Here is a 20,126-nt window from a genome sequence, read left to right as displayed (position 1 = left end):
GGATTTCACGTGGTGTCAGTTCTTTCGAACATGCCCGAAAGAACAAGACGTCATGCATTCATATAATTTACAGACTTGGTGAGCATGTACGACCTTACCCCGGTGACATTGCCTACAGCGAAACGCGTTGTCGCTGCTAAGCGCACACTTAACCCGTCGTCTCCCGCACTCGACTACAACTACTCCAATCCAGAGTTGGTTCGACTGTCATTGTTGGTGCGCCGCAGGCGTACGAATTGCTTTGTCTGCATTGCATCGCGTTAACGTTATGAAAAGAAAGTGACGAAAGAAATTTGAATATTGTGTTTGATCTCACACTATTGAGGATATCTGCTAGAGATATCAAGTGGGTCATTTTTTCAAAGTTTTATTACCCTTCAGAGTAGTTAGCAGCATTGTGTATAACAAGTTTCAGTCATGTGAAAGTCGTAGGACACCCTTAGCACCGCCAGTTGTTTAGATTGTTCGGTGGACCTGTCTATTGCCCAACGAATGTCTGTAAGAGTGAAGGACAGTAAAACTCTGAAACATATATCTACCGGGTGATCAAAATCAGTATAAATTTGAAAACAAACCACGGAATAATGCAGATAGAGAGGTAAAAATTGACACACATGCTTGGAACGACATGGGGTTTTATTAGAACCAAAATGCAGAATGGCGCTCCACCCCATATTGCTAGACGTGTGAAAGATCTCTTGCGCGCGTCGTTCGTCATGCTTGGCCTCCCAGGTCCCCAGACCTCAGACCGTGCGATTATTGGCTTTGGGGTTACCTGAAGCCTCAAGTGTATCGTGATCGACCGACATCTCTGGGTATGCTGAAAGACAACATCCGACGCCAATGCCTCACCAGAACTCCGGACATGCTTTACAGTGCTGTTCACGACATTATTCCTCGCCTACTGCTATTGTTGAGGAATGATGGTGGACTTATTGAGCACTTCCTGGAAAGAACATCATCTTTGCTTTGTCTTATTTTGTTAAGCTAATTATTGCTATTCTGATCAGATGAAGCGCCATCTGTCGAACATTTTTTGAACTTTTGTATTTTTTGGTTCTAATAAAACCCCATGTCATTCCAGGCATGTGTGTCAATTTGCACCTCTCTATATACATTATTCCGTGATTTATTCAGTTTTCAAATTTATACTGACTTTTGATCACCCAGTATTTTGTATAAGTTGCAAATAAATAGTTGCCACTATTGAAGTTGCAATCCTTTTAATTCGAACAGTACATTCGAAGACACAAACGTCTTACCAGGAATCCTAGAAACAACGCATTGCTCTTCTACAGTTGGTCTCTCAAAAAGAGATTTAAGAAGGGTCTAACCACAATTGAGAGGATGCAGTAGGCAGCGCGGGAGGCCAGTGATGAGAGGGGCTCATCTCACGGGAGAACTCGCGTGTTGGAGCGGCAGCGTCTATCGAGAAGGACTGGGAGCGACTGCATAACTCATGGTCTAACTACGAAACGCCGGCACTTCTATAGCATCGTCTTTCAACTTCGTGAATTGAGCGAGTCTTCCACGACCCTGCTCAGGATACCAATTCAAGGAGGAGTGGTCTGACGAAACCAACCCTGACTCTTAACCTTGTCCAAGCCAAGGTGAGATGCTCCCCACAGTTGGCAAGACGCGGCCACACAGCGCCTAGAGCAGCGGTCGTGGCTCGTGTGCTGTAGCATTAGCGCCGAGCTGTCCCGAATCCTGGTACCCCGCTGCTTAAAGTTGGCGCCGATTTCATCGCACTTTGACTTTCGAAGCAGCTTTCCTGCGCTTGTTTCCAACGTAATTGTTGATTTAAATGAACCTGGCATCGATGTGGCAGTTAATGGGATAGACGAATAATTGGGTGACTCTAGTTCGGTGACTTAACTATTCTGACAAGTTAGAATTATTATGTTTAGCTGCCCGATTATAGTGTATACCAGGATAAGCCATTTTTAATTAATTATTTCACATGAAGGAACACATTATACACCACCTTTAATTCCTCTAATTATGAATATATTGCTAAGTTGTGTATTTACGTTACGCGGTTTCAAAGAGAGGTGGGCGGCGGTGTCTTGCTCTAGTTTTTGAAACCAAGCGCTTTAGTCCGTAAGAGGCACACGGGCCTCGTATTGCATCCCTCTTTTTTAATTTTTTAATCTTTTTTTTTGGGGGGGGGTGAGGTTTTGTGAAAGACACTGTCTTTGTGCCTCCCTTCCAACAACTACAGCAACAACAGTGAATGCAGTAACTCGAGACATGCTCGCAAAAGTAGGGGATGACTTTGGCTACCGACTGAAGTTTTTTTGTGCGTCCGGTTGAGGGCGCATTCAACATTCGTGATGGATAAATGAAAACTTTGATCTTAAATGTAATTATGAAAAGTACCCCCAAGATTTTATTCGCACCGTTTTTAAATCGGACTGTTGTTTCGAAAATGAAATTTTTGTAGTCTTGTGTGTAAGTCAAAATTCACTCAGTTTTTATCTAGTTTCATGCAGAAGATACACCATCGTAAAACTGGCTCGATCTTTTGAAACATCCTGTATTGCGTACCAAGTATCTCATTAAAAATTTATTCGCAGGCTTACAGCTGGGTATATATGTGAGAGGTCTTCACTCTCAGATAGGTTTTGCGAGTAATACGTGCCGTGTAAAGAGCGCCGGGAGTCATCTGGCCGGCAGTGTCCGAGAGTGGGCAAGACCCCATCCAGATTGTCGCTCTCTGCAAGTGCGGAGCTCTCGTGTAGACGGCAACCTCCTCCTCTCGAGAACTGCTCACCTTAGGTCTCAGATAAGAAAAACCGTACCGGTATTGTCGGTAGAGCTGACAATACACTTGCGCGTTGGAGCTGATGAATGATGTTGAGGATTACACAACACCTAGTCGAGCGGATGAAATCACCAACCCGGCCGGCAATCCAACACGGGCCCTCTGCCTGGTAGGCAAACACGTTACCACTCAACTAAGCAGGCGGACTATGAAAGAGAATAAACATAGCTGATTGTAGAAATATTAGTGTCACAAGCAGTCTATCTTTAATACTAATGGATTTACAGTTATCTAGATTGTCAGTTTTGAGTCCAATTATAAAGTGCATTTCTTCCGTCTCCGTCGCTATCATTCTCGTAAAATTTCGATATTGTTGTGGAAATTCCATTGCGCGCTATACGATTAGATCCTTGCCCGCCTTATCCACGAAAACAGTCGTTTCCGATTAGCTTTTTTGAGGGTAAAAGTATTAAAAAAGGCAACTGCAGCCAGACACACTGCCATCGCAACCTCTTCCTGCACGCACAGAGCCACGACAGAAAAAAATTATCGCGGAGACTGATCTCCAGCTCTCACAGACAGTCCTACGCTGCCATGTATAAAAACGCTTCCGACCACTGCTCCTGCATGATTTTCATACCCTTACCGAAGGTTCTCACAAGTATCAATCAGCAAGAATTCTCTGCTAATGCAAACAGTTCTGCGGCTACTGTCTTGAGAGCAAAAATCTCTGATGTGAATCCGAGAGCGCTTGTGCTGTGTGCCTCCTTCAAGACGGCAACCTGCAACGCACGCGCGTCCCACGGGTGGCCGCGATTCAGGCAGCTTCTGCCTCAACAGGCCCGAGCGCCTGCAAGCCAAATAGCGATCCGCGCTTGTCCCACATGTTGGTAAATGTTCTGCACGACAGTAGCATGCCGTTTTGTTGTCCACGGAGTCTCTGGCAGCCGCAATGAGAGGCGCAAGTCACGTGCAAGCAGAGTGATCTTCTACGACCACGGCGCTGTGATCGCGGGTGACGTTGTTCGCACGACATATCAAGTGCCCGCCAGCAGTCGCGGCCTATCTGTGCGCCGCGACAGTACTCCAGGGCGTCGCTTAGCCACGTATCGGCAGTTCATCCCAACTGTCGAACTAGTCATTGCTTCGAGATCTCTGGGTCAGGTACCGTAGCATCCGCATCTCATCTGTTGGAGCTCTTGCTAGGATCCATCGTGGGACAATCGCTGTGAAATAACTAACTTTTAATCTGTATCGTGCGTAGGGCAGTAATTTTACTGCTCCAGACTTTGGCCTTACGCCAACTAAGTACTGGGGTGTTATTAACTTCTGAACAATCCAAGCGATCCTGGACTTGAACCATGTGTTACTCACTTTGGCCTTCGGTCACTTAGTCATTATTTACTTTCCTTGTTGGATCCTAAGTAGAAATGAATTTTTCATTTTTAAATAACTTACTCCAAGAAGGCTTTTGTTTATGTAGTTATTAATGAACTTGTTCCACACTGTTTACCTGAGCAGTGTTCTCATTGTCCTTCCACCGGCTCAAGATACATCACTTTAATTCTAGATTAACAAGACTTACTTTATCTTATAAAAGACCTCTGCAGTACGTACAGACTACACTGCTTTCACTGTGGCTGCGCTCGTCTTTATACGCCTCCCCCGCACAGTCAGAGGTTCGTTTGTTCGCCAGTCTGTGACCAGTTGTGATTGAGACGAGTTACACCAAGAAACGACACCGAGCGAGGTGGCGCAGTGGTTAGCACACTGGACTCGCATTCGGGAGGACGACGGTTCAATCCCGTCTCCGGCCATCCTGATTTAGGTTTTCCGTGATTTCCCTAAATCGTTTCAGGCAAATGCCGGGATGGTTCCTTTGAAAGGGCACGGCCGATTTCCTTACCAATCCTTCCCTAACCCGAGCTTGCGCTCCGTCTCTAATGACCTCGTTGTCGACGGGACGTTAAACACTAACCACCACCACCAAGAAACGACAATTATAAATGTTTGTTCTGGTAACACATATACGGCGAGACTTACTAGTGTTGTCATAAAGCTTATGTTTTAAAAAAAAATTATTCTTGTTTTTGACTTTGTTAGTATTTCGTGCAGCAGGGAGAATGTTCCTTTATGCACAGTCAGCAACAGTGCTTTGTTCGTGCTAATTTTTGTGTTCTAAACCTTGTGCATTCATGTTGCTGTATATGTATCTGACGCCTTGCTTTCGATAAGGTTTAGAACACGCCACTGCTTCGAAATTTTGTCGCATCATGTCTCCTCACTCATTGTATCGCTGTTCAGGTTGAGATTTAGCGTGGCCGCACCGGTACTTCTAAATAAATGCTGCCTTCTTCAGCAAGACGATGGGGGATCTTCTTTCATGTAGGTGATATACGAGGGTTGTCCAGAAAGTAATGCACCGCATTTTTTTTTCTCAGCCGAAAACAATGCTACGAATGCGAAACGTGATGTATGTATTGTTTGAAGCCTCCTGAGTGAGCGCACCGACTTTAGTCAGTTCCGGCAGATAGCGTAGCTCCAGAACAGTTTCAAAATGGCGTCTGTAGGTGATCTACGTTACAAGCAACGTGCAGTCATTGAACTTGTCAGTGCAGAGAAAGAAACTGTGGGGAATACTCACAAATGCTTGTGCAAAGTCTACGAAGCATCTGCAGTCGACAGAAGTACAGTTAGTCAATGGGCAGGGAGGATGAGGCAATCAGAAGGCGGTTCGGCGGAGCTCCACGATTTGCAGCTGTTGGGGAGACAATCCACGGATGTCACACCTGATATGTTTCAGCGAGATGATGATGTCATTCGCGAGGACGGACGTATTATGACTCGGCAGTTGGCGCTGCATCTGCCAATCAGCAAAAGAAATGTGGATGCAATTAGCCGCACTCTTGAATATTCAAAAGTGTGTGTAACGACAGTGCACACACGTCCTTGTTTTGTGCTGGAGGAAGGCCATAGAACGGTATTTAAATTACGTGCAAAAGTAGGTTGTTTAGATAAATACCATTCTTTCGTGTGTGTAATTCTCCTCATAATGTTCAATGAAGAACTGTTGGAAAGAAATGCGGTGCATTTCTTTCTGGGCAACCTTCGTAGTTTTGTGAAACCTGATGAATGTTTCCGAAACACCATGTAGGTCTGCAGATAGTAAGCGTACTACTAGTAAAACTGACAGTCGCCCTGCTAATATAACCCATCGAGGATAAGTACCTTGTGAGTGTCTCTTGTTGGTTGACGGTAGGGCAGTAGCTTCCAGTAGCTTCAAAGAACCCTACACCACAACACTGTCAGATCTAATTACAGCCAATGCAGAGAAGTGTGCCCGTCGCCTACCACAGAGAATACGATCAAAGTGCACGTTGTCAGCTCGCTCCGCGAATCGATGGAATATCGCCGCAAGCGGCTGACGCGTTCAGCGACCGACAACAACGCCGCAGTCACAGACCGAGTCTCGCAGTCGCTGACGTGTCTGTGGCGCCGCCCCGGCGCGGATCGCGCTGCGGTGTGGCGGGCAGAGTCTCGAGTGCAGCGGCTCTTTGAGCATTAGCGCCAAAATTAAGTAGGTGGACTATTGCTAATTAGCGTGTAGCTTCCTGTTAATTAAGTTCTTTGTGGCGGAGCGGCGCGCGCGTGCCGCCGCTGGCGCCTGGGACCGCGGGCGCGCGCACAGCCGCCTTCCACTTCATTGATTGCCGCTCGCGACCTACCGGGCGACCCGCAAGTCTGCGCACCCGTCGCGCCGGGATCCGCCCCCGCACCGGCGGCCTCTCGTCGCACTTGGCTATCTCTCGCGGTCCCGGCACAAAGTGTCCGGTACATTCGGTTCTTTTCCCCTGCTCGTTTTCTGACGAGCCCTCGGAGGTCCCTAGTCTGCTCCGCCGCCCGACTCGCATGCTTTTGCTTATTTCTCTTTAGATAGTTTCTCAGCCTTAGCATCTGTATTGCTTTCAAGACCTCGATTTACCACTACCACATACTTTCTTGATTCGATCTAATTTTTAGCGGAGGTCTCTAACTCGAGACGAACTATCGCTTCACCGAGGGACTGATGGCCTCTCTGTTTAGTCCCTTAAACCCAGCCAACCAACGAACCAACCTCTTCTCGTTCTCGTGTCGTAGCCATTACTTCCAACACTGGTTTGATGCAGCTCTCGACACCAGTGTGTACTGTCCAAGCTTGTTCATCTTTGCATAACTATTATAGGGCTGTCACCACTACTTTACGATAAAATATTGTACGTTATTTCGGGAAGTTGTTCTATGAGAGCAATAAACTACGTGAAATTACTTTATTTCACATAGTTCGATTTTTTTTTTTTGGAATCATTTTACGTAATTCTTTAACAGACCACAAAAGTAGTTCGTGATTTGGCATGTAACAGATGGTCGAGTAACTGGACAGTGAACTGATTACTCGTTGCCGCAGCCTAACGACAAATCTGAATATTGTCAATTTCAAAGTTTCAGCTGAGGAAAAATGAGAACCCGTCAATTCGATATTTCTTGCAACTAGTAAGTGCTGCATATGAGTCTGCTAGACTCTGCGAGTTAAGCAAACATCTCACTGCGGATTATTTGTTTCAGGAATAATCAGCCGAAGGCTTCCAAAGTACTGCCTCTCTCTGCATTATTTATTTCATGAATAGTTAGCCAAGGACCTCCAAAGTAATGTTCCTAACATATCGGCACTACTCGCAACGTTTCGTTTCCTTACGAGACTACCGGTGCAGTCTCAGTTATGGCACTATTGTAGCGTGCGAAAACCCTAAGTTGTTTCAGTTTGTATAATTTGAGGCGGATTGAGATCAACAGTCTGGTTGCTCGGTTTTATAGCTTCATGTAACAGTGAATCATGGGTAAAGGCAACTTCAGGATACTAACTGTTCTTGTGTAATCACAAGCGTCGGAACGAAGAGGAGGAATGCAAGACCAGAGAAGGCGGTGCGGCGACGTCAGCCAATAACCCGCTGACGAGGACAGCACGACAACAGGAGCGACACCTGCAAGAAGTGAATATAAGCGCCGCTCTTGCCAGCCTAGGCCGGACAATAGTGGAACATTAGCACGGCGTAGCAGAGAGTGCGTAGTGATCCATATCCATCCCTTGTTTGGACTTTGTCTATAGCGAAGACTGTTACTGTTTGCATTTCACTTGCGACACCTATGTAACTCCAAAGTTAAGTATTGTCAATCTGCTTTATAGAGAAAAACTACTAATATTATTTGCTTCAATTGTTTTATAGCATTCCGAGAACGCAGCATATCTTAGACACCCAATACGAAATGATTGGGCAAGACCCAAAACTAACCACTCCTTGTACACCAACAAAAATTAGGAAAAAAAACCCGGATTATTTACTTGTCATAATTGTAGACTGCAGAGACGCTGTGAAGGTGTTTAGCGGTGACAGTTATTTGTCGAATATTGCGAAAAGCAGTAAATAATGTATTGTTAAACAAAATAAGCAAGCAGAATAAGCCATACTTAATTCTGATACGATGGACTTTCTTTCATACCTTTAACAACTTATACTTTATATGCTTTAAAAAACTGTGCCGATCCTACCTACATTGATTTGAATCTCATTACAGTATTCTATGTTGTCTCCCCCTTCACAATATCTACCTCTCACTTCCTTCCATTATCAAACAGTATACGTACTTGAGGCCTAAGAATATTTCCTATCGGCTTATACTTACTTTCAGTGAAGTTTACCAAAAAGTTCTTTTGTCCCAAATTCGATTCAGTACATAATTAGAAGTTACTCGCTCTATTCATATAACCTTCAAAATTTAGTGTTACCCTACATTTCAAAAGCTTCTGTTCTTTTCGTGTCTGTAGTGTTTAACACCCAAGTTTTTCTTCCGTATTAGGCTCCTTACTCACCAGAATGATACTTTACGAAAAGAATTCCTTGCTTTAAATTTAATGTGAATGTTTATTTTATATTGTTTGTACTCTGTACGTCTGACAGGTCTAGTTTACACTGCCGAGACAAAACTGTGTGACTTTTGCCTACCACGAGGTTGAATGCCGCCTGTTGGCATGTGAAGGGGGTAGGACAAATACGCAACTGTAACAGCGGCGATTGGGACACATTTTTATCGACGGTTTGGGCCGAAAATGGGAAGTCCACTAACATAGCTACTCTGACGAAGGGTGGATTGCTGCGGCTCGGCGCCTGGGAATGAGCAGGTCGGAAACGGCGAAGCTGGTCGGTTGTCAGCGTGCCGTTGTGTTGAGCCTCTCTGGAAAGAGACTGAAACACCTTGAAACCACGTTTAGGCGACAAAGTATCGGATGTAGACGTCAAGGTCTTGCTACTCTGTAAAGCAGGGTAAGCGGCGTCCTGTGGCAGTACTGTCGACAACGGTGCAGGTGCAGTGCACATATACTTCGGAGCACACGATTCAGTGCACACCGTCGAACGCGGGGTCCCTCATCAGACGACCCCTGTATGTCTCCTTGTTGACTCAACGATATCATCAGTTGCGATTGCAGTGGATGACACGGGGTTATCGAGAATGGATGAATGGAATGGTGTCGTCTGGTTGGATGAACCACGTTTCTTGCTGCATGAAGTCGGTCATCGTGTCTGGGTCCGTCGTCATCCAGGCAAACGGATGCTTGAAACGCACAGAGCGTCGCGGATGCACACCGGTTGGGGCAGCGTTATGTTGTGGGGGAGGGACATTCACCTGGGTTCCAAGAAACTTGTAGTAGTCAAAGGCACTATTACAGCTGTGGACTGTGAGAACATTATTGCGAGCCAGCTGCTCCTTTCACGATAGATTCCGTCCTCAACGACGATGACATCTTCGAGCAGGATAACTGCCCGTGTCACAACGTCAGAATCGTGCTACTGTGGTTTTAAGTACACAATAGTGAACTCAAGGCGGTACCTTGGCCCTCAATTTCGCGGATCTGATTCCGGTGGAACACACCAGGAATGCTGTCGGCTCCGCCACCACAAACCGCCGGCCTGTCGTTTCGGGAATTGCGTGACCTGTGGTTTGTGCCACGTGCGTGCGGAAGTCTACCAGTGACGTATCGAATCCATACCATGCAGAATCACTCCTGTATTGCGTTCCAAAGATAGGACAGTGTTATTGAGCTGGAGGTCATAGTATTTCGGCTCAACAGTGCATTATGCTGGCCAGATAGCCTAATTCTGTCAGCGTCACGTGATTCGATTACACTCGATTACGCTTGCTTTTCATAAAATGTCATCGACAAACTTCAAAAGTTTTTAAGTCTTCTGTCTGAACTTTAATTTCTGCTGCTTCTTTTAGGGTGCCATAGTTTATTCGGGTTTCTCGGCAGATAGCCTTCCGACAATATGGCACCTGCGATTTGGCTATTTGTATTGTGGAGGCACACAAACCATCTCCTTCACCACCACCCCACCCTCTATGTAACAGGCGTCTAACATGCTGGTCACTGAGTGGCCGAGTGTTTGTTGACAGATGGATTGTGGGATTGCTGAAGAAAGGAGGTTAGATGGACCCCTGCACGTACAGTGTTTCAAAACTATTTTGCCAGAGCTTGAATTATCAGTAGACACGCCGTCGGCTTGTAAATCGTTCAGACCCACCTATCATATACCAGTAATCGCTCTAACTGAACAGTAAATGCAGTCAGTAAAAATAAAATTAACCTTTTTGATTCGTGTTCCACACGTTTCGCACTTTTCCACTATGGTAAATATTATCTTCGATTTAGACGTACTCGTTGGAAACGACGTCAGAGAAGTTGTTTGGTCGCCTGCAGCAGCGTCTGCGGTACTTTTGCCGCGACGCAGCCACTTGGTACCTGCTGCATGATTGATTCATCACCAGCTTGACAGGGAAACGGCAAAACATCAAGAGAGGAACGCTCCAGGTTCAATATAGAAAAACACGATACCCAAAACCACCGGGGATGCCGCCACTGCATTTTTACTCTTTCCTTCCAGTGCACGACCACAGGAAATTTAATACTTTAGAAGAAGCATGTACTCAACAATACCAATAACTACTACATCTGTCAGATAGTGAACAGGAGGCAGAATTATATTGTTGTATGATTACTGTGGTGTTACAGAAGCGGAGTAAGAGGAAACTGTTATTTGTGTTTTTACAAAGCCAGTTCGGTGGACAAATCAATCACTACATTCGGTATGCAGTCCTCACGGAATGTACTGTTACATATCGGTGAAAAACTGAACAGCAAGATGCATATTTCCTACGCGCATAAGGGATGACACTATGCGAAAAGGAGTCTCGAACGTCAGCTAACGGCAGAGGTGAAGCTTTTGAGTGTGTCACAGAAACTTTCTGATGTCGATTCTTCGCCTCCTTTCTAAGCATGGAAATAATTTACGTATCACTAGATTACAATCGACAACTATTTCGCAGTAAGTGCTGTCCTGTGCGAAAGCAGGAATCGGTTAATGACAGTTTGTGGTGACGTGTGGACATTACTTACTTATGTTAATGGCGATTTGAGCAGAGCTATTATCATGATGTCTGCTAGTACACCAATCTGTTGTTCCTTTCCGATTACCCGGAACACTTTAGGCCGGGAAATTACGGTGTACTATCCTCCTGTAACCGTACTACATTCTTCCAAGCTGATCGTAGGAAGATGGTCCAGAGCAGTTAATGGACGCAAACTTTCTTTAATATTTGTGTGCTAGTTGCATCCAGAGAGTTAACTAACTTAGTCTCAGGGACACGGGTAGTCCATAATTAAGGCATTACAGCCTTTTTTCCCCACACATTTCACGTCTTACTCAACCGTGCGTTACAGCAAGTTTATTCTCTTGGGAAGAAGTTTGTACAAGATTTACGAATCTTACCGAAAATAACGCTCAAAGGGTTTTCTGCTCTGTGTACAAGAGTTACGCCGATATGACGTCTCACTAGAGGCTCATACGCCACTGTTTATTTATTTATTGTTGTCGTCTTGCAGCAAGTTCACGTACGCCCCTTGCGGTAATCAACCCGTAACGTTCTTCTACCTTAACGTAATTCTTCGCACCACCCGTGAATTATTTCATTAAATTCCCTAGAGTCCTAAAATTGCTATTTTTACTTTCACACGCACTCTTCCTGGCGTAATCAATACTTAAAAGTCGTAACTAAGATGTCACGGAAATGTTTATACACTACTGGCCATTAAAATTGCTACACCAAGTAAAATTGCTACACCAAGAAGAAATGCAAATGACAAACGGGTATTCATTGGACAAATATATTACACTGGAACTGACATCTGATTACATTGTCACGCAATTTGGGTGCATAGATCCTAAGAACTCAGTACACAGAACAACCAACTCTGGCCGTAATAACGGTCTTGATACGCCTGGTCATTGAGTGAAACAGAACTTGGATGCGTGTACAGGTACAGCTGCCCATGCAGCTTCAACACGATACCACAGTTCATCAACAGTAGTGACTGGCGTATTGTGACGAGCCAGTTCCTCGGCTACCATTGACAAAACGTTTTTAGTTGGTGAGAGATCTGGAGAATGTGCTGGCCAGGGACGCAGTCGAACATTTTCCGTATCCAGAAAGGCCCGTACAGGACCTGCAATATGCGGTCGTGCATTATCCTGCTGGCATGTAGGGTTTCGCAGGGATCGAATGAAGGGTAGAGCCACGGGTCGTAACACGTCTGAAATGTAACGTCCACCGTTCAAATTGCCGTCAGTGCGAACAAGAGGTGACCGAGATGTGTAACCAGTGGCACCCCATACCATCAAGCCGGATGATACGCCAGTATGGCGATGAATAATACATGCTTCCAATGTGCGTTCACCGCGATGTCGCCAAACACGGATGCGACCATCATGATGCTGTAAACAGAATCTGGATTCATCCGAAAAAAAATGACGTTTTGCCATTCGTGCAGCCAGGTTCGTCGTTGAGTACACCATCTCAGGCGCTCCTGTCTGTGATGCAGCGTCAAGGGTAACTGCAGCCATGGTCTCCGAGCTGATAGTCCATGCTGCTGCAAACGTCATCGGACTGTTTGTGCAGATAGTTGCTATCTTGCAAACGTCCCCATCTGTTGACTCCGGGATCGAGACGAGACTGCACGATCCGTTACAGCCATGCGGATAAGATGTCTGTCATCTCGACTGCTAGTCATACGAGGCCGTTGGGATCCAGCACGGCGTTTCGTATTACCCTCCTGAACTCACCGATTTCATATTCTGCTAACAGTCATTGGATCTCGACCGACGCGAGCAGCAATTTCGCGATACGATAAACCGCAATCGCGATAGGCTACAATCCTACCTTTATCAATGTCGGAAACGTGATGGTACGCATTTCTCCTCCTTATACGAGGTATCACAACAACGTTTCACCAGGCAACGCCGGACAGCTGCTGTTTGTGTGTGAGAAATCGGTTGGAAACTTTCCTCATGTCAGCACGTTGTAGGTGTCGCCTACGGCGCCAACCTTGTGTGAATGCTCTGAAAAGCTAATCATTTGCATACCACAGCATCTTCTTCCTGTCGGTTAAATTTTGCGTCGGTAGCACGTCATCTTCGTGGTGTAGCAATTTTAATGGCCAGTAGTGTAAAACACGTTTTTTTGAAGACACCATCGTTGTGTCAGCTGAGATACCCACGCTTTGTGGGGCTGACTGACTGACACAAGCTTCCAATATTAGCTATAGTTTCGTAATGAATAGTATGGCGAACCTCGTAGGATTTTGTATTTGTTTGTTGTAGTATCAGCCGATTGTTCTTTCAGTGTGTAAATTAAGTGCAAAATCTGTGCGTGTGCTATCCTAATTAAGAAACACCTGCATGGTTATGACTTACCTCAATCCAGATTTTACGGATAATCTTTTATTTGGTGACGTTGAAGCTTTCATAGCACTGGTTTTTTTTTAAATTTAGCTCGTCTCCTTTTTATAAGTCGCTAGCCCAATGCGTACTCTCCGACTGTTTTAGACTGTAAGCGACAAGTGAACAGTGATAACATATTTTTAACTAGCTTTCGTGATACAGCAATGGCTAGCAGAAAGAGCTTCAAGAAGTGAAACTGTGGAAACCCTTCTCATTTTTAAATTTTGACTGGAGGAACGTTGCAGGCTGGTAGAAATTATTAACGAACGATTCTCCATACTGACACGCCTCCATTGCGACATTACGTGGTACGTCATTTATCGCTCCATAGACTTATTCACTCTCCTAAAAGTCATGACAGCACAAACTCCGAGAGACAGCTCCTGATCTCCAAACACCACATGGTTTTCTAGTAGTTACAAGGCCGTGAAAACCAGGGATGACACTCTTCTGCTTAACTACGTGAGTTCAGTGTGTTACGTTTACTGACGATCGCGGCATCAGAAGATTTTCTGTTGTAGCCCACTGTTTCAGCACTCACTGCTGACGTGTCGTCCAAGCGACACTTGTTTCACCCAATCACAGTACCATTCTGGTATTCTGTAAGACCTAAGGAATAGTTTCATCTGGCCTCTGTCTGTCTCATTCTCCTACGTTGTAGGTACCGTTCCTACAACTCTTACGCCCTATTCGGACCGTTTCTGATCTGTTAGTGCAAGCAGAAGCAAACTTCTAACTCAGTGGTTTCCAATCCGGGGCTAATTATCCCCTGAGGGGTGAAATGAAATTTTCAAAGGGGTAAAAACTAAACGATACGATTCTGTTTCAGATACGAAACTAAATGATTATAATTATCATTGTTATCACAGTTTTGTAAGACTCTAATGTTGATTAAATAAGTTACCAATAATTACTCTTTCTGAGTTAGTAGCATTAGTGCGGCAGAGGTTAAAGGTTTCTCACTACTTCACCCATTACTCACATATGTTGTGCTTTGCTCCGTACATTGCTGTGATCTCAAAAGTGAGGCATATGCGTAACAAATGTTCTCTAAGTTGTACGAGGGCTATCCACAAAGTATATTACGTTTTGGAATTAAAAATAAATTAAGTATTGGAATTTTTTTTATTTTGTACGGATGAAAGCCACACTTAAATACTGCTTTTCTACATATTTGCCATTTAAATTAATGCACTTATTGTAGCGATGGACGAGATTGGAAATTCCTTCGTCGTAAAATTCGGCCGCCTGTGCCTTCAACCACGTGGTTACCTCTTCTTGAAGTTGTGCGTCATCAAAACGCTGCATAGCCAACCACTTCTTCATTGCTGGGAATAAGTGGAAGTCGCTCGGTGCCAGGTCGGGACTGTACGGCGGATGAGATGAGGAAACAACTCCCACTTAAAAGATTCGAGAACTTCACGAGTGGCATTTGCCGTGTGGGCCCGGTCGTTGTGAATCAGCAAGATCTATGAGCCCAACATTCCCCTGCGCTTGTTTTGTATTGCTCTTCTGAGGTTGTGCAGAGTTTGGCAATACTTTGAGAGTTTATTGTAGTGCCTCTTTCCAGGAAATCCACAAAAATCACACCTTTTCTGTCCCAAAAGACGTGGTTGAAGGCGCAGGCGGCCGAATTTTACGACGAAGGAATTTCCAAGCTCGTCCATCGCTACGATAAGTGCCTTAATTTAGATGACAACTATGTAGAAAAGTAGTATTTAAGTGTGGCTTTCATCTGTATATAATAAAAAATTCCAATATTTTATTTATTTTCAATTCCAAAACGTAATGTACTTTGTGGATAGCCCTCGTAGATAGTCCTGCAGGAATCCAGAAATTGCTTCATTACTCGCTTTGAAACAGAGAAATGAATTTACTGACAGCTCGACACAGCATTAACTACATAAGGGCTGCTATAGTAAAGTACATAGTTTTTAATTCTTTTTATTATTGATATTAAGAGTGGTGAAACACAAAGGATTAACAGACTTACGTCGTCCAATTTCCGTCAGTTCAGAAGTAAGGAGTGCAGCAGTGAAATGAATTAGGAGCAGTAAGTGTGGTGCACACATCTGAACCTGCTTGATTTTAAGTGGGGTTGCAGTGTGCAGGTCAAACAAGAGGAATAAGATGAGTGTGTACCCTCGCTGTGGGTAGTTAGTTTTCTTTTCTGAGGAGGAGTTGTGGGTAGCTCTTGCGTTGCCCCACGAATTCCTTCGTCGTTCACTCCAACACACAAAAACTAAATATTATTTATTTTTCGTCATTTTAAAAATAAGTGTTCCAAGAAAAGTCTTTCATTCTACAGTTTAGTTTCGTGCTGAAGTTGGTGATAATGTGATGGAGGGTGGGGGAGGGGGCCGTGGGTACTAGCTATTGCCTGATTATACTCAGGGGTAATGGTCTAAACACGGCTGGGAACCACTGTTCTAACTCAAGCGATACTAAGTTTTATGCAATTTCGTACATTTATGTTAACTATCTACCGGTGCTTCAAATTCTAACTCATTTACTTTAGTTATTGAGACATCTAAACAGGTCACATTCAGTGTTGCACTGTCAGCTCCTAGTGGATGTGCTGTATTGATCCCTTCTCATGCCTTACTAAAACTATTAACAAACCTGAATTTTCAAACTTATGACTTTTCTGCCCTCTGACATTTTAAAACGTCGTTTCTTTATTTTTATAGTTGGTCTAATAGATATTAATCCTATGATAGTCGGCGTTGTATCGTCTCATGTTCCTTTACTTTCCTGCTGGCAGCTTTTATCAGTACGGCCTCATTTTTCTGCTCATCTCATAAAGAGCAGTTAACCGTGGCGTCTTAGGAATCTCATCTCCGAGTGTGGAATTCTGCGAGTGTTTTCTACCCTTATTGTTCTTACTACCGTTATTAGAAGTTGGAATGAAGTCATCGTTTTAGGTCTCCCTTCTTTATTACATTTGACAAATTTTTCGTTCGGGCTACAGCGCGATCTTTCTTTTGCAGAGAAGTTTCATACTGAAGCAACTTGATCCTGTTTTATAGTTCTTTTGTGTGTTGGGACTGCAAAGTACGATTTTTTTCAACTCCGTTCATTTGCTTGTGAACTATGGAGTCTCTCTTCTGTACTGTAAGACTAAAAATCCAGATATGTCACTGGACTGTATCCTTTCCAGTCGAAATGAAAATTTAATCTTCGCTAGATAATTAGCTTCTTTTCTTTTAAGTCAAACTGTATGTGATAACTTGATTCTCTTATTATATTGAAAGTGTAGCATTTAAAAGCAGCTGCCATTGTGACATTACTTTGCAAGAAATAAGACGTAATCTTCTCGTATGAATTTTGCCGTGCTTCTGCTGAGTCCTGAGATATAGAACTAGTACAAACATATCAAGTGATTTTCGAATGGTTGTACGATATTTTCTAAGTCGTTGGCTGCTGTGCCGGCGTGACTGATGGAATATGATGTATACTCGACTTGAGTCTTCTTAGTATTCGTATTTTTGTTTCTCTTGTATTTTCATTGTGTCTTCTCTCGTCCTTTCGAATATGTTTTCGACTGTTTTTGTTTAATGCAGCATATGCTATCATGTTTCTGTTTTCGCGTGCTTGAATCACTCTCCTATTTAAACACTATCCCTTTCCCGCAGAGATTTTCTTCTCTCCTGCTTGTTTCGTACCTGAAACATCCGCTGTTGTTGGCATAAGTGCCTTAGTTAATTAATTGCCTCCTTTCGTCGTTAGAGATAAAATCTTAATTTTCCAAGAAACGGGGTGAGGGAAAAGAGGGATGGACAATTCGGTATAGGGGGCGGGGGGCGACCAGATACGGCTCCGTGCCTGACATATATATATATATATATATATAAAAAACCCACAGCGAACCGGCGTTGTGGTTAAGGCAGTGCATTCCCATACTTGGATTTATCCTTACTTCGATTGCCAGCCATAGTGGCCGTGCGGTTCTAGGCGCTACAGTCTGGAGCTGAGCCACCGCTACGGTCGCAGGTTCGAATCCTGTCTCGGGCATGGATGTGTGTGATGCCCTTAGGTTAGTTAGGTTTAATTAGTTCTAAGTTCTAGGCGACAGATGGCCTCAGAAGTTAAGTCGCATAGTGCTCAGAGCTATTTGAACTTTAACTCGATTAAGGCGAATGCCGATATAGAGCGTTTCGAAAAGGACACAGTTGGTTTCCTTAATCATAAGCAAACTGAACGAAAAATTAATCATTGTCAGGATGAGATTATGCTAATACCTGTGACACTCTTACCCCCCCCCCCCCTCCCCTCCCGTGCTCCTTGACAATGAATTTAGTTCGGCGAGAGAGCGTCCACAAGTTCCTTCAGGTACGCCAAATCCAGCTGAAGCTGCTCATTCCGGATTAGTTCCCATAGAAGATAACTTTCAGTCCCGAATAGTCACAGATTGATTCGATGGGATTAAGTTTCAGTAACTTAGCTGGCCAATGGAGTCGCGGTAGAATGCCTGGCTGTTCGTCAAACCAGGAACGTATTCGAGTTGCCTTCGGAACACGGCTGTTGCCGTCTTGAAAAATGGAATTGTCCACATCTTATTCATTACGAAGGTGTGGAAGGAAAGACTACATTAAGTCGCCGAGAATTTAGAAGTAAACAGTCTGGTTCATATTAAAGGTAACCTCAGTTAGTGGTGCTGAGTTATGGTAAGGAAAACACAACCAAAACGTCACACAACAATCGGCAGCGTCAACTACACCCTCCAGAAACTGTGCACGTTTAACGACTCGTTGCGCCGCGGTTCGCTCGATGCCTCACATTTGGAAAGAGGCAGGATCGCGACTTGTCAGACGGCTTTGTACACGTCTCCATCAGCTACTGACCACTTTCTGTGCCGCTGTGAGGAGTGGTCTTTCGGGAGGTACCCGACTCCGGATGTGCATTGCATGCTGTTCTCTTCGAAATGTTCGCTGGGAAACTGCTTGAGATGAGCAGCAGTTCCTGTCATGCTTGAAACCGATTGTCGTTGACAGGGCGTGTTACACGTCTCTGGTCCCTATCGGTTAAGATCTTCTTACGATCGCTGTCCCTACGCCATCTTACACGGGTACGAGTGTTGCACCATTCCTTGTATCAGTTATACACGGTCTACAGCGCTCCAAAGAGACCAGTGTAGTCTTTTCGAGGATATGATTGTTTGCCCAGCAAGTTTACTTGCTCAGTAGAACCTAAGCTAGTAGCTCTCTCTCTCTCTCTCTCTCTCTCTCTCTCTCTCTCTCTCTCTCTCTGCCTGTCTCGCAAGTCAATGGGATGGTAAACTCCTGTCTTATTTTCTTTAAAAAATAAAGGCTACATGATATAATTAAGTTACCAGCGGTTCACTATTGGTAGCCAAAAACGAGCTTTGTCTTTACTAACGGACACAAGTTTTGCTATGTTTAACTAGTTCAATTGTTGAGACATCTGTGCTGGCGGATAACATTAGTTAAGTATACGACTTCCGACTTCGTGGCAGTTGGTGAATTTAGATTGTGATGGCGTTCCCGGCATGCCTTTTGTTGCGATCGGACTTCGCTGCGTTGTTAGTTGAGCTAGGATTGCATTGCTCTAACCACTATGACTTCGTACGTTTTTCTTTTATCCTGTGTTAAAACCTCGGTTGCGTGACATCGAGAGTCCTGTTAGCTTCCCAGACTGATCTGGTTCTTTACTCCGACTTGTTTTTTCGGTACTTTTATATCTTCGTTCATTTCGCTACTCGGGCACGTCCGTTGGTTATATTGCGACCCTTAGTAGCCGTATCCGAAAACGAAAACACTGACTGTGCGAAATTCTCGTTGGTCCACTCGGGACCTAATAAATAGGCCTATAGAAAAAAAAAGGAACCATACCCCGCGTCGGTCCCTTCTCCGGTTCGCCAGAAGACTCGCGCTTTTGTTACGGTACCAAAACACTTCGCGTTTGCTGCTGTTAACGTTTGACGTATTACTTATGCACGAAACAGCCAGTTCTCATTCTGAAAGAAGCCACTTTGCACTATTGACAGCATAGCAACGCCTGAACAACAGTCGTGACTTCACGGAAGTAGTAAAGCCACACTTACACACGAAGAATCACATCTTCAAATTGGATTGTACACCATTGAAGTCGACTCAGGGACTGATGGGTTACTTCCGCATAGAACTGGACGGCGGAGATGAGCTGTCGCCAGGATACAGGCCGGTAGCAACCCATTAAAACGATACCAACAAGTCGTGAAGCTACACTCGGAAGCGGCATTTGGCGAAGTAGGCTGAGGATTAGCCGGCAGGTCAGCTCCGGAATGCTGACGCCCACAGGACCGCTAGACTACTTTTTGAGCTCCCATCACGTCTAGCCTTTCTCTTTCACTGTATGAAGCAAGCGTATAGGTGGCACAAAGTAGTAATCCGATTGCACTGACGGGTGTTAGTGTGAATGGAATAACAAGATTTCCGATGCGGAGAAACAGCACACCAGTTGCGTTAAAAACAATTTTTAACCCAACTAGTGTC

The 20,126-nt window shown here is 44.6% G+C and overlaps 1 protein-coding gene across 12 annotated transcripts in view; it reads left to right on the top strand.

Moving 5' to 3' along the window:
* The window catches only part of LOC126272755 (membralin), a 486,429-nt gene that overhangs the window by 241,424 nt on the left and 224,879 nt on the right, over window positions 1-20,126 (top strand). The gene's annotated exons all lie outside the window — the stretch shown is intronic.

Source organism: Schistocerca gregaria, chromosome 5 (assembly GCF_023897955.1).
Source record: "Schistocerca gregaria isolate iqSchGreg1 chromosome 5, iqSchGreg1.2, whole genome shotgun sequence".
Taxonomy (NCBI): domain Eukaryota; kingdom Metazoa; phylum Arthropoda; class Insecta; order Orthoptera; family Acrididae; genus Schistocerca; species Schistocerca gregaria.
This window is presented reverse-complemented; position numbering and strand designations above follow the sequence as displayed.